Consider the following 10,859-nt stretch of genomic DNA (forward strand, 5'->3'; position numbering starts at 1 on the left):
CTCTGCCTACAGGCAAACATGGATTTCTCCTTTCCCTTTCCTACGCGTGCTGCCATTTCCCTGTTATCTTCAGCCCCCTTTAAGAAAACTATCGTGAGACCTCTTAAGGAAACCTTAAGAAAGCAAAGGCGTCTTTAAAGTGCTGATAACTTCACCACCTCGTCTTCAGCTTCCGGGCTGCACTGCATGAGCGGATTGCCTGCAAGCTCTTTGAAATACAAAAAGCAGCTATGAAATGTTAAATTTCACCCCGATCACACTGCTCTGTTCTGAATGCAGTGTGCCATGCCTGACGGAGGTGCAGGCGCCACCCCAGCGCTGTCTGTGTGAGGGGTTCTGGGGACAAGGGCAGGAGCATGTCACCCCTGTGCAGGGGCACCATGAGAGGTCAGGGGTGGATGGAGATTGAAGGGAAGGAGCTGAAGATGTTTCTCTGAAGATTTATTTTAAAAGCATCAGTATGAATATAAAAGATAAATTTACAGAATATGACAGCAGGGTATAAAATCCAGGGATGCTCTTGGTGTCTGTTAAAACAGAAAGTCAGTCCTGGCCATAAGGGTGTTACGCCCCCTGACACAAGCAGGCATTCAGCCACTTTTCCTATAAAAGAGAAAAAAAAAAAAAACTGTTAGAACCATGGAATCACGACCTGCTTTGGGTTGGCCGGGCCCTCAGAGCCCACCCAGCCCCAGCACTGCCCCCTGCATTGTCACCTCCAGCTTTTGTCCCCAGGGCCCGTGGGGACAGCAGGGGCATGAAGTCAGAGGGCATCATCAGCACTGATCCTGCTGGGGTGGTCGGGGAGAAAGCTTTCCTGTCTCCAGGAGAAATTTGTTTTAGGAGTTGCATTTAGATGTGTGTGTGTGTGAGCGTGTGTAGGGCAACCTGGCTGCTTAGCAAACCATTAATCTCTGGGGTTTATTGATGCTCAAAGATTATTTGCAGGTCTTTGAAATGAAAGTATCTGTCTCATCCCTTTGTAACTGTGTCAATATCTGTACCAGGCTGGAGTAAATCAGCCGGACTGACTTTGAGAAGTCTCTGCTATTACACCAGGGTAAAACCTACATAAATGAGATCAGAATCAAGTCCAAAACCTGGCAGTAAATGAACTGCAGCAGCAAAAGCAAGTTTAATGGATATGTACTGCAGTTTAATGGATATGTACAGCCCTTGTTTTATTGCTAGGTTTTAGTAGAATAGCCTCCATTTAATTGACTTTGATAGAAGGGGGTCTCCTCAGTGCTGCAGACTAGGGCAAAACCGATCATGAATATAATTAAGGCATTTACTTCCAACATGTGTTTGTTCTTCCTGTAACTCCTGCCCTGCAAGCCTCGCTGCCTGCAGAAGGACAGTGGCCTTGGTCTGCCCCCTGCCCTGCCGAGGAGAAGAGGGGAACGCTCCCACCCCCTCTGCTCTCCCCAGCCAAGCAGCTGGAGAAAAACATCGTGGGAACCACACTTTTATCTCAAGCACAAACACTATGGGTGACAGTAGGGGTGCCCTCAGCAAGCATTGCTCTCCAGGCTTCTTTTGGGGCTGGGATGGGAATGATGAGCATCCCACCAAGCCCAGAACTGGGATTTAGGAAGCCCCTTTCCCAGACGGCCCCTGCCACTTGCTGGGGGCACCTTGCTTTTCCTCTGAGAAGAGAAACTGTTCTGCTGCGGCTGGTGGCAAGCACGCTGCATTTCACTGCCAAGCGGGGCCATGCCTCTGGGTTCTTTTCATAAGAAAAATAAACTAAAAATAAAGGCAAAAATGTAAGACAATTATCACCCAATTAATTCCAGTCCTGTCACCATAACATTCTGTTTGACCTTATTCATTGTTACTTGATCTTCAGCTCTTTAATATTTCAGGTGACCTTTGGGGCTGGAGAGATGCTGCTGTTTCTCACTAGCATCCATGAGCCAACTTGTGTATCAAGTCACAGCAGTACACCAAACCTCATTTATCATTCCATTTAAGGTGTCAGCAGAGCCATTATTCAAATGAATGGCCACACACGCAATCAATCTTTAATGAAACAATAATTGCACCTTCCACTCCATGAGACCTCTGCTTTTCTTTAAAGTATCTTGTATATTAATTATTGAAAACAATTGTGTTTTACCAGCAGCAAGTTACATTTCACCAGTTGCCGTCTTTCAAGAGAGTTTGAATTGGAAAATTTTTGATTCTCTCTTTCAATAGGGGATGGATAAACAGCAGATACTGCTCTTCTTTCTCCCACTTTAACATTTCTCATGATTAAAGGGGATTTTTGCACCTGCCAGAAGCACAGGCCCAGTGGGCTGCTTGGCAGTACAGAGGTGACGTGTGTACATGCCACTCAAGGTGACACTTTAGAACGTCCCTGTGCAAAGGACCTCTGTTCTGTAACTGGTGCTGTTTGTGGCAAAGCTACTGAAAAGCCCCAGAAAATGTTTTCAGGGTAGGAGGCCCTGGAAAGTACTCAGACTTGCTGTATGTACCAAGATTTGAGAGGGCAATTCAGAGACAGGTGGTAGTAAACCAAGGCTTTCACCAGGTGAAGCTTCTGATTGCATTTGCCCCATAAAATGCCAGCAGCTTCTCCCCTCTTGTTCCCTGCAGACTGAGGGGCAAGGAGCTCTCCTGTGGATAGTTTGAAGTGGAGGTAAGCCAAAAGGTTTAGTGCTGGTAGCGTTTGGAAACTGATAAATCCTATCAACATTCAGGGTTTTTATCGAACAACAGACATTTTCAGATGAATGTGGAAAACTCTCTTGTGAATTTATTGACCCCAAGATATTTCTCTTTCAGAAGGAGATTAATTGGAAAAATTCAACTGGCTGTTGTGCTGCTTGGTAAGTTGCTCAGCGATGGAGTGGTGTGTTGAAAAGTGAAAGCAATGGCTGCGTGCTAAGTGCTGCTGTTGTTCTTGGGGTAGCTTCTGCAGGTTACAGAAATAGCAGCAGGGCACTGGTCCTGCTACAGATAAGTTAATATCAAGGAAGTTCCTATTATTAGTTAATTTATTTTATTAGTACTGTGTTATTCCTTTTGTGTATTTTCTTTGCTTTAATTGCAACTTTTCAGCAGCTATTGCAACTGATTTTTTTTTTGTCTTCTCCTTTTCTTCCTGCAATTACCGGCAGCCTTGTTGGAAAAGGATATTACATTGGCCTGATACCCTGAGCTATTTGCACTGATATCCCCATGGAGGAGAAGAGCTGGCTGGGAGAAGAAAATGAACAGTTCTATTTATGCAGCAAGTAAATGATTGTGGAGCAAGGTAAATATGCTAACAAAGAGCCTCTGTTTGCATCAGCTGTGACAAGGCTGTGTCTTGGGGAGCAATCTCTCTTGTTAAGTTTCTCTCTAGTTCATATTGACTCTCCCTGCACTGCATTATGGCAGCTCTTGCATTGGATAACAAAATGCTACAGCTAAAACAACCCATTGTGCAGGTAAAGATTTGTGCTATATACACTTTTTTCCCACCCTCTCCAGAACTGTTTTCCTTTGCATCGCTCTATTCTTTCCTGCTCTCAGCTGTCCTGGGTCAAGGTCTCCCTGTACTGAATGTATGAGCGCTGTGTTCAGTCTAGGAGATAAACCAGCTCTTGAGAAACAACTCCAGCAGAGTCATCAGCACAAAAGCATGGGGAGGGTGCTGAGACCATCCCTTCCCTCCTCTGGGTCCTGCTGTAATTCTCCTCTGTCCACCAGCCCCTTTTTTAAGGCATTCCTCTATCCCTTAATGCCAATTTACAGCAGAGAACGCCTCTGCCCTGCCCTTGGCTCTGGTCAAGGGGATCAGACTGGGATCTCTCTTGCCCCACCTGCACATTCCTGCCCGACAGCCATTCACCTACCCTGTGGGATGCTGCAAGATGCTGAGCTCGGTCCCACAGGGATGTTTCTCAATTCAGGAAGCCGTGTACTGCAGAGCTGCAGGCAAGCACCATCTGTGTGACCGGGGTCCCTGCAAGGGCAGGAGCAGGACACCAAGCTGTTCCTGCTGGAGCTGAGCTTGGTGCCATTGCTGGCTGTGACTATCAATGAGGCACACAGGCAGAGTCTCTTGGGGTCAGGGACAAGTGACCTGTCTACCTCGCCCCATCTTATTGTAGCTCTCCCTCTATGAACTCCTTACGTACAAAGGCAGCTCCCTGTGCTTTCTGTGAGCACCAAGTGGTGCAAACACCACCCCTGCTTGCATCGCCATGGGGCTGGCTGGCTGAGCACCGCATCGCAGATGAGGCAGAGGGACGAGGTTTCCAAAGGGGCATTGGCAAGCTGAGGGCACTAGCCCCGGAGTCCTTCAGCGAGGAGGGGAAGGAAGAAAGGGGGGGGGAAAAGAAAAGCCTTAAACTGTTCTGCCAGCACAGGATTAGCTAGTGCAAGGTTAAATCTCACTTCTTAAAAGGCTGGATTGCAGGGTGATAAATGACATGGCTTCCTGTATTGTTTGATAATTAATCGTTTGATTCCTGTTGTATTAAGGAGGGGAAAAACAGAAAGATAAAAGAAGAGGGATGCCCTGTTCCTTCTGTACACACTGAACTCCATTCATTGGGAAAGGATTTATTGTTTTCATCATAATTTAATTCTAAAACATATCACTTAATTAAGGGCATTTATTAAAATCCTCTGGCAGTGCCTTTTTACGATTAGCCCAGGACTCAGCCCTTGAATGTCATGGAGAAAATTCATTAATTGATTTGTTTAACTGCACAGGTCTCACCCCCTCCCTGCTCTGGCAGACTCTGTGGAAGGAAGAAATCTATAGTCAAAAGCTTAAAAAAATCTTAGAGATGGATTAGTTTGCTGATCTCATCCTTTTTTTTTTTTTTCCCCTGTCTTTCCCTTCCCCCCCATCTCCAGGACTGGTTTTCCAAGCCTTCATTAATGAGATGATTAATAGTGACGGTGGAGCATGGAGCTGTCACTTTGTCCACCAGAGGTGAGCAGTGATGGGCACTGCAGTGCCTCCGAGGAGGAAGCAGGAGATGTGCTCACACCAGGGTGTGAATGGATCTGCCCTTCCTTCTGCAGGACCTCAAATCCTGCTTTTTGTATGATCCCCAAAGCAGTGAGATCCTTTTAAGAGTGAGGCTCTTTTTCCTAACATCTTGGAGAGAAAAAAGGCTTGGAAATGTTTCTAGGCTCCTTGTAGTACCTAAAGGCTTGAAATATTGGCGGCAAATGAACACAACACGGGTTGTGGATGAGCCTCCAGCTTCTTTACCCTTTCTGGGAAACAGGGGTCTTGTTCAGGCCCTGGAGGGGATTCAGATGGGAGCACACCCAGCTGTGGGAGCCAGCTCCTGTCACCAGCCCTGGCACTGTCGTTTGTCTGCCAAGGAGTTATTCCCTTCCTGTTGGAACTTCTGATAAAACGTCTTGAGAAGCGCTCTTCTCTAAACCCATAAATCCCTCCCGTAACCCAAATGGGGAGCTTGAGAGTCTTATTAAAAAACTCATGAACGAGTTCAAACCTTCTCTGATGACATTGTGCTCGTAGCCTTTTAAGTCTTCCACTGTGAAATCAGGAATTTCAGCACTGAGTTTGGCATTGCTCCCCGAGCGAGCGTCTCGTGCTGAATACAAATCAGCGCTTAAGGGCTACATCTCCGGATCCTCGTGTCGTGCTTAAATGCAGTAAATCTTTGGATGTAGCTGTCTATTAGCCCTGTTTATTAGATCTGGAAGGACTAGCAGAGAGAGAAAAAAAAAATTCCCACAGAGCGAATGCTCTTTCTGTTCTTTTTTTGCACTGCATGATGATGGGGACTGAAGGTGAAATATTGCTTTGTGAGAGGCATTTGCAATCTGACTGCACTGATAATTTAATTGGCCCCTACATGTTAATAGTAGGCAATGCCAGCATTGGTCGAGCAGCTATTCTTCAAGTTACACCCAGAAGGGTGTATAAATTAGGTGTTTGGGGTGGAACATAACAAGGCTCTGAAATTGTTTAAAAAAAAAAAACAGTTCCTAGAATTGTAATGGGTTTTGTCACCCTAAACCTTTATGACCCCCTTCTGCCCATACTCTTCCTGCCTTTCAGCCAGGTCCATGATGCTCGGGCAAGTCCCTACTCTGGCAGCACCTCATGCACTGCAGTGCACGTTTTCTCCCACATTCTACGGTCCCAGACCATGGGAATTCTTCCTCCCAGGGCGATGGAGTTTCCTCTGCCATGGTCTTGGTGGATTGCTCCAGCAGCTCCTTGGGAATCCCACCTAGCCTGGCTGGGCTGCCCAGGGTGCTCGCAGCTTGCAGGACTTTGCCTCTTGAGTGCTGGGGACTTACACCTTACCCCAACATTTTTTTCTATTTAAAAAAAAAAAAAAGGGGGGGGGGCAAATTCCACTTGGCTCCTGGGAGGTGTCTTTTCCAAAGCTCTCAGCTCTCCCATCTTTCCTGTTGGGGGGTGAAGGTTGCCAGTGCAGCAGCTCATTTGCATTACAAAATGTGAGATGTTGTCCTAAGGCTTATGAAGTGCTGTCAAAGGACTGAATTAAAATACAATGCCCCAAGTTGCTCTCAGTTTGTATTTAATTAAGGCATTTCATTCATCATTTATTTCTGCATTCCATCATTCATGGTAGTTTATCAAGGAAGAGAATAAAGCTTTCCTTCTGACAAAGATGCTGATAACTGTTTTCAGAAGGCAACAGGCTTCTCTGGCGTCTCTACCTCTGATGATTTCTTTAAGCCATACTTTTTTTTTTTAATGACACGGGCAATTTTATATTTACTTTTTCCTGAAGAGTCCTGCTAAGTTTACAGGAAAGAGTGATTCTTTTTTTCAGCCCTCTCACAGTGCTGGTTACATGCTGCTCCTGACACATGCCCAGTGCTTTGGAGGGATGGAGAGCTGCATCACCCTCCTGGACAGAATCAGTTGGTGGTGAGGAAGAGGCAATGGGTGGAGTCTGCCTGGTGCCTCTTGTAGTGGCTGCTCTGAGCCAGGAGCTACCATCTTCCCTTAGCAAATGTCCCTGTGCTAGATCTGAAGTCTTTCAAGTCTGGATACAAGGGTGACGGTGTACACTTGGCTCGGTTTCTGTAAAAATTCATTCTGAAAAGAAGGGGTTTATATATATATCCTCCTGTCTTTCTTGCAGTTACCCAAATGTACCCTCTCAGCATAGATAATTAAAAATGAACACGCATCCCCAAAGAAGAGCTATTCCGAAGGCAGCTCAGGTGTGACCAAGCACGCCCGTTTCCATATTTTACCCTTTGAGAGCTTCACAAATCGAAGAGAATCATTTTCAGACAGTGATGAATCGCTTATAATCCCGTTTGTTTGCTTGGAGTCTTCCTTTAAGAGAATGTGAACACTTTTGCTGGCTGTGAATGTGTGGGGGAGATGTTTCAGTCTTCCCGAGGTGTGAAGAGCAGGCACGGCACCGCGATGCTGCGGGGGGGCACATCCCTCCTGGGCTGTCTGCAACAGGGGCACCTGGTGCTCTCCCAGCCCTGTGGGGGGTACTCGGCTTTGTCAGAAAGCTTCGTCCCAGCTCTGCTACATCCCCCTTGCTTTATAAACCCCCCTCTGCTTTGCTCCTGATCTGTATCCGACTTGCCTCCCTGGGTCTGCCTTCCCCGGAGGGACGGCTGGCACTCTGGTCCCTTGCTGGGGAAATGCAAGGAAATTCATCCCTGTTGACAGGGAGGTGGAGAGGTTTTCGTAATGGTGAGCTGCGTGTGCTGCTGCACATGAGCTGCTTTTTACACAGGCCTAAATCTGGATCGATGATCCGCCCCGTCCTCTGAAGTGCCGTATCACAGCTATGACATTTCGGAGCTGCCTTCGGTATATCACTGCAAACAGACTTGCCGGAGCGCTTCCACAGCTCCCATCCCTGCTAACAATGCATCATTTAGGGAAATTAAATCTGAAGTGTGTATGTGACCATCCTTCTGCTGGTCACCGGGGGCTTTGCTGGAATAAATAAAGTTCTCTTCTGGTCTGGCTGGCCGGAGAGTTGCCTTCTCTCAGATCTTTCTGGCAGTGCTTATCATTTATCTGGGTCCATGTTATGAAGTGAAGGATCCGTGCCATGATGCCACTTGTTGGCAGCTGAAATCCTGGCTCCCCTTGATTGTGCCTGCTCTGCTGCTGATGACAAGTCGGGATTTTCTTGTCCCCTTTGCCATGTGTGTGTGAGCAGGGGAAAGCCTTTCTGATCAAGGCTCACCTGGGGCTTCTCCTCCTGCAGAACACATCCCAGCTGTGCCTCGTTGTTAGAGGCAGAGTAAAGGAGCAAGAGCAAGCTGGGAGGAGAGCTCTGCCCTGGCCCTGCAGCAGAAGATGCTCATCCTCCTCTGCATTTATCTGCCTGCTGATCTAGGTCTGCTCTGCCCTGGCTCCTGTTGCTCACACAAGAAATGACCAGGGAGGACAGAACAGCAGGTGAGAGCAGGGAGGTGCCCGGACACTTGTGCAGTGATAACTTCTTTATTTAAAAATTGGAAAGGTGTATTGGTTCCTGTCCATGGCAGGGGGGTGGAACGAGAGGATCTTTGAGGTCCCTCCCAAGCCAAGTCATTCTGTGATTTTATGGTTCTGGGCTGTGACTGAACACACAGGGTGAGGAGAGCTAGAGAGAGGAGAAAACTGCATCTTCTGTTTGATTTTAACTCCTTCCTCAGTTCTCTTAGAAACAGTTAGTTAAAATGGTGAATGCCATTCCACAGTTTGGTGACTTGGGTGACAGCCTCAAGAGAGAAGCGGTGAAAAAGACCCATTATGGTTATTTATTGCTTGCTGTATGGACTTGGTGGCACGCCTGCAAGACTGAACTTCCTCCCTGTCTTGGCATATCGTCCTCCAGGACAGCATCGTCTGGCCTGGGCCAAGCAGAGAGGTTTTAATGCTGCTCGCCTGAAGGTACCTGTTTGGAAGATGAATAAAAAGCACTTTCCCTGCTGCTGTCAGCTGGGCTCCTTTTACGAGCAAGTTTTGCCCGTTTTGTTCTGACACTTAATAAGAGCTTCAGCAGCAGAAGCCTTGTATTGCACTTCCTGCAATAGGCCCCTGCTCGGCAAACGCCGGTGTTGAGGAAGCGCTTAAGCTAAGGCAGATGTTCACATGAATTTTGGAGCAGAAGCTGCAAAATGCTTAGAGACAGTACGGCTAAGCTTCCCCACACAGCACTGAAATTCCCCTCTTTGGAGACAGGGTCACATTTAATTTGGTAATTCAGCTTCCAAATACACAGAATGCCTGCAATGGTGTCCCAGCACACTGTTAATTTGCACCACGACCTAACCACCTGAAAGGCACCTTTTGGGGGAAGAAATAGCCCATTTCCTTCATATTGTTGTTTTTTTCTCCCTATTCCCATTGCTTTTTTTTTTTTTTTCTTGTTCTTAGACTTATCCGCCGGTATTGATTGGAGGCAGGTCTTGAGGCACTGGCTGCGGGTGAAGGCAGGTGAGGCAGGGCAGCACCGGGCTCAGCACCACATGCATGGTGTTCAGTCTCCAGCAATGATGGAAATGCTCTGTTTTCAGGGACGGGGCGAGGAATGCTGGAAGGAGAGGGCTGCAAAGGCCTTTGCTGCCCCTTGGCACTGGAGCTTTCAGTCCCACGATATGCCCGAGCCCCATCATAGCCCGTCGTGCTGCGGGGATGCAGGAGCTGCCCCCTGCCAGGGGTGCTGGTGCCGCCACGCTGGCGCAGAGCTGGGCTAGCTGGCTTTAATTGCACTAAGCCTCTGATTGATTTCTTTTTTTTCCCTTGTAGCTCATTACCCAGCAAGTCATTTTAATTAACACCATCTAATATGGGTTGAGATGTATTTTGCAAATGTCAGCACTCTTTTTTTTTTTCCCCTGTAGACCAAATGTGGAAAGTTACAAGAGGACAGTGCTAAATGATTTCAGTTGATTTAGCAGTGGTAAAGCAAGTCGTTAGCAAAGTGCTTTATGAAGCCGTAAACGTCCTTTCCAAGTCCTTTATGAGATTCCTGGGGAAAATCTGTTTGTCACAGAAGATTATGCACTGCACTGCTCCTCACCTGATGAGCACACGGATGTGAGTAAACACAGGGCTCGTGCATCTTGCCCTCGCAGTGCTGCTGTTATCAAAAGCTGATGGCAGTGCAGACCCCGTGCAGCTCCGTTCCCCCAGATTCTGCTGTTTGTGGGTGCAACTGCAGGGAATTGCTCTGAGCCCCCTCCAGAGCCCTCAAGTGAGAGGTGGTGCCAAATGAGGGTCGGTAACTACTAAGAGCAAGGCCGCTGATTGTCTGGGAGTTGGATGAAGTGCCTGATAAAGTCCCTAGCAAAGCTGTGCAGGCAGAGGCTGTACAGGAATAGGTGAGCAGCCCTATAAAATATTCTCTCTCCACTCATACCTCTGACAACATTGAATCTTTCTTTCCATTGATGTTCAGAGACGAAAATTAAATTTTTTAAAAATTAAAAGAAAATAAAACCAGAGCATCTCTATTAGGAAGCTGATACAGTTAAAGACTGGAGCAGATGCTTCTGTAGCCCCACTGTAATGTAAACCGCAGAAAAAAAAACATGTCGAGAGTAAAGAATATGATGGAGGCAGTGACCATGGACTGCCTTGTTCCCCAGAGTCTTATTTAGCTTAGTTTTGGAGGCAATGTACTAAGTGATTTGCTGTTTCCAGCTCACTGTGAGCTGCCAGATCCAGTCCGATAAATAGCAGTCAAGTTTAGCGTATAAATGGCACATTCATAAACTGCAGGTTTGTGTAAATGCTCCTCCTCCTCCTCCTCATTACAGTGGCTCAGCAGGCTGTGCAAAACCATTGAAGAATTTCATACAATGCTGATCATGTCTAACAACACGTGTAGGCACATATTTTGCAGCCCGTGTCTCAGATACCTGGC

At 47.1% G+C, this 10,859-nt stretch overlaps 1 long non-coding RNA gene across 2 annotated transcripts; it reads left to right on the top strand.

The window, feature by feature from the left end:
* The first annotated feature begins 2,546 nt into the window (after positions 1-2,546).
* Positions 2,547-9,999, top strand: LOC121057235. 2 transcript variants are annotated; one of them, XR_005813717.1, is made up of 7 exons: positions 2,547-2,647; positions 2,794-2,837; positions 3,129-3,265; positions 4,861-4,939; positions 6,806-8,404; positions 9,368-9,427; positions 9,835-9,999. It is a non-coding gene; the product is annotated as an uncharacterized LOC121057235 (long non-coding RNA). The 2 variants fall into 2 exon arrangements; XR_005813716.1 differs by lacking the exon at positions 4,861-4,939 and having other exon boundaries at positions 2,559-2,647; positions 9,835-9,996.
* The last annotated feature ends 860 nt before the right edge of the window (positions 10,000-10,859 follow it).

Source organism: Cygnus olor, chromosome 19 (assembly GCF_009769625.2).
Source record: "Cygnus olor isolate bCygOlo1 chromosome 19, bCygOlo1.pri.v2, whole genome shotgun sequence".
Taxonomy (NCBI): Eukaryota; Metazoa; Chordata; class Aves; order Anseriformes; family Anatidae; genus Cygnus; species Cygnus olor.